Source organism: Lacerta agilis, chromosome 9, assembly GCF_009819535.1.
Source record: "Lacerta agilis isolate rLacAgi1 chromosome 9, rLacAgi1.pri, whole genome shotgun sequence".
Lineage (NCBI taxonomy): Eukaryota > Metazoa > Chordata > Lepidosauria > Squamata > Lacertidae > Lacerta > Lacerta agilis.
The window spans coordinates 9,643,141-9,646,794 of NC_046320.1; positions in this window are offsets into that span (position 1 = coordinate 9,643,141).

The window sequence follows — 3,654 nt, forward strand, 5'->3', positions numbered from 1 at the left end:
AGTAGCAGCAGTCTGGATTTAAGATTTAAGCGTGTACTTAGTTAGCTCTGAAATCAGCGCTTCTTTTCGCCTGGATGGATCTTGCCCACGCGCGTGTCTATGTGTACACATAGAATCATGAGAGTCTGTAAGGCAACCTGTGGGTCATCTAGCCCAACCCCCTGCAATGCAGGCATCTCAGCTAGGTCATTAAATAGCAGGTGCCCCCCCCGCCGCTGAAAATCCATCCAAGGATGGAGAGTTGTGCCACCTCTCTGGGAGTTACACACACAAACACACACACACAATCGGGTAGCTTTTCAAAATAAATAAATAAAAATTAGGTACGCCTCTGTGTTTATGCTCGATAAGTGTCTTGCATATTTGGTTTTCCAGCTGCGAAGACACCTAGACAAGATGAGGCAGCCCCAAGGACAAAGTCAGGGCCGTTTTACCCATAGACGCTGGTAGTGCGGGGCGCCAAGTTCTGGAGGGCGCCAGGCGAGAGTCCGGGGAACACTGAACGAGCGCGCTGATTGAGCGCGGGTGCGTGCGCCGCTCCCACCAAGCGTCGGCTCGGTTTTTCCCCTTTTATCCTGCAGGCGCTGCATTCTGATCAGCAAGCCCTAGGCATAAGAAGTGTGCATGCACACGAAAGCTCATACCAACAAGAACAAACTTAGTTGATCTCTAAGGTGCTACTGGAAGGACTTTTTATTTTTTATTTTGTGCTGAATCCCAGATAAGATACAGCTAAGTTCAGTGCCACTTTGTGGCTAAACTCATATAATGACACTGTCCACACAAAGGCTTTGCGTGCTTCTAGACATGCTATTTTCAGGTGGGATTTAATCACATACCGGCAAATTCAGCTTGCACAATTAAAGTTGATTTAATGCTCTTGCACAGCAAGCCTGCTTCTCCAAAAGATCAGACTTTTTGCAATAAGGAGAGTGGCAGCAAAATGCACTGCAAAGTCTGGGATAATGCTTGACTCATTGTCAAATAACCCGCCTCTTCCCCAAATAAATCAGCATGAAGCTTCCGTAAATAAGCCATCTGGAATCAATTTCTGAATAGTAGGCACAAACAACAGAGGAAGTCTTGTGCCTTCGTGCCATGCTTAGAAGCTTTGTAGAACCTGCATCTGGTTGCTATGGAAAATGGAATACAGGATCAGAGGGACTTTGGGACAAAATGGTGATAGCTGGAACATGTTAGACCTGGTCTTTTTGCTAAGATCAAGTGTAGAAGTTGCAGGCTTGCAATGAGCCCCTGTGCATTTTAAATTAAAGCTCTGGCAGGTTAAGAAAGAGGAAATGAGTATATACCGCAACAAAACTTTGCATATCAAGGTCCTAGAATTCCACTCAACAACCAACTAACTGAACAACAACTATGAAAAAAATATGGGAAGTAAAGGGGGAAAGTTATGGCACATAGTTTGGCTCCCCTTAATCTCATATTAGGAGTCCTTGTCAACTGATAGTTATGTTCCAGCCACGTATAAAAGTGTCTATTTAATCTAATTGTAAATACAGTATATTGCTTTTTTATCCCTCTTTTTTTCTTATTGATCGCTTCCTACATCACTTTGGGTTTTTTTTTTTTTTTAATCCCTGCTGAGAAATACGCTATTGCTGGGAACAACTGCCTTGTTTTTGTATATGTTCGTTTCCTTCATATATAAGGGAGGTTAATTAAGATAGGGAAAGAAATGCTGGTAAGATTTGTGATGCCTGTTTCATGCTAAATTCTCCTAACTGCAGCCTTGCACAGAATTTACACACTCACTGATGTTTCTAAGACAAGAGCATGTAAAACCAACTGTAAGGTTATTGCCTTTCTATTTGGTTTGATCTCTAATTGAAATCTGTAAAGTATCATCAAGAACAACCCCACAAAATCCCTTATTTACAAGCAGGGTCACTGTGATTAATAACATTTCTAATCCAGCCTTCATTATTGTTATTTATTATATTTGTATACCGCTCACCCTCCATAGATCTCAAGGTGGTTCACAATATAAAATTACAACATACAACATACAAGCCACAAAACCCATAGTAAAAATCAGAACAACAACCATCTTGCCATGGTGAGCAACCTGCTGCACTAGAATTCTATACTGTATACAGGTGAAACTCAAAAAATTAGAATATCGTGGAAAGGTTCGTTTCTTTCAGTAATTCAACTTAAAAGGTGAAACTAATATATGAGATAGACTCATGACATGCAAAGCGAGATATGTCAAGCCTTTATTTGTTATAATTGTGATGATTATGGTGTACAACTGATGAGAACCCCAAAATCACAATCTCAACTTTGGGGTTTTCATCAGCTGTACGCCATAATCATCACAATTATAACAAATAAAGGCTTGGCGTATCTCGCTTTGCATGTCATGAGTCTATCTCATATATTAAACTCCAGTAGCTAATGAAAATAACTGCTTACATAAATGGACTTTTCCATGATATTCTAATTTTTCGAGTTTCACCTGTATATAGCCAGAGGTTTTAGGGGAAAGCACCCACACTGTCTACCATGAGCTGAAATAAAGAGCATGAAATCAACAGTCAACTCCGAGTACATTTCAAATACAGTACATTAAAACCAGTAAGCAGAAGCATAAAACCAAATACAGAAAATACCAGCACTTTTTCAAAACATTCTTAACTACAACTACACTCCTCCTCTGTCTAAAGAAAGATGTCTTGAGTTGTCAATGAAGAAGATGGCCATATTTTCACTTGGCAGGACCATGGCAGAGAAGACCCAATCTCAGATCATTGCATAATACATAACAGTTGATGGGACATGAGCAGGGTCTCACCCTCTGTAGATCATAAGGTTTGAACTAGCAGATGAGGAGATGCCCTTCTTCAAATATTTGGGTCCTACGTCATAGAATCATACAATTGTAGATTTGGTGGGGTCTGATCATGAAATAATAGAGCAGTAGGCCTACTACTATTATTTTCCTTGTTCTAGATCCTATACTTCTATAGGATGCAGCCTAGAATAGCATTAGCCTTTTTCTGCTGCTGCATCACTCTGCTAACCCATGTCAAGCTTGTGGTCTACTAAGACCCCTAGATCCTTTTCACGTGTATTCTGTCAAGCCAGGTGTCCAACATCCTGTATTTGCGCATCAGAGAAACGTTGACGGGTATGCAGAGCTCTTGCCTACAAGAGCTCATGCTGCCATAAACTTGCTAGCCTTTCACGAATCATGTAGATGCAGGGACTTCTGAAGACAATTCTGCTTGGCCTTTGCTCCTAATATTAATTACCGTTTATTTGATTAAGCAGTGGCAGCATGTTTTCTGCATGTGGGTAATTGTGTCAAAAAGGCAATTTGTCTTTATTCCCTTTAAATGTAATTGGATCAGCCGCTAGCATCCTCTGATAGACAGCTGCCAAGACTGCCGTTTCAGACATTCAGAACAACTAGGCACAGATGGAGAGAAGCCTTCGTGATTCGAACCTCTTTTTTCTGCAGCAATAAAAGAATCTCCCTCAGGTGTCCTAGTGGTCATGAGAAGGTGATCTCCCTGGGATTATGTTGCTTTTTTGTGACCCATCCTAAGTCTTGCAGTGCCAAGCTAATCATTAACAGGGTTTTTACAGTCACAAGCTTCCCCCCACCCCTGCTGAAGCTTTGATAAGACA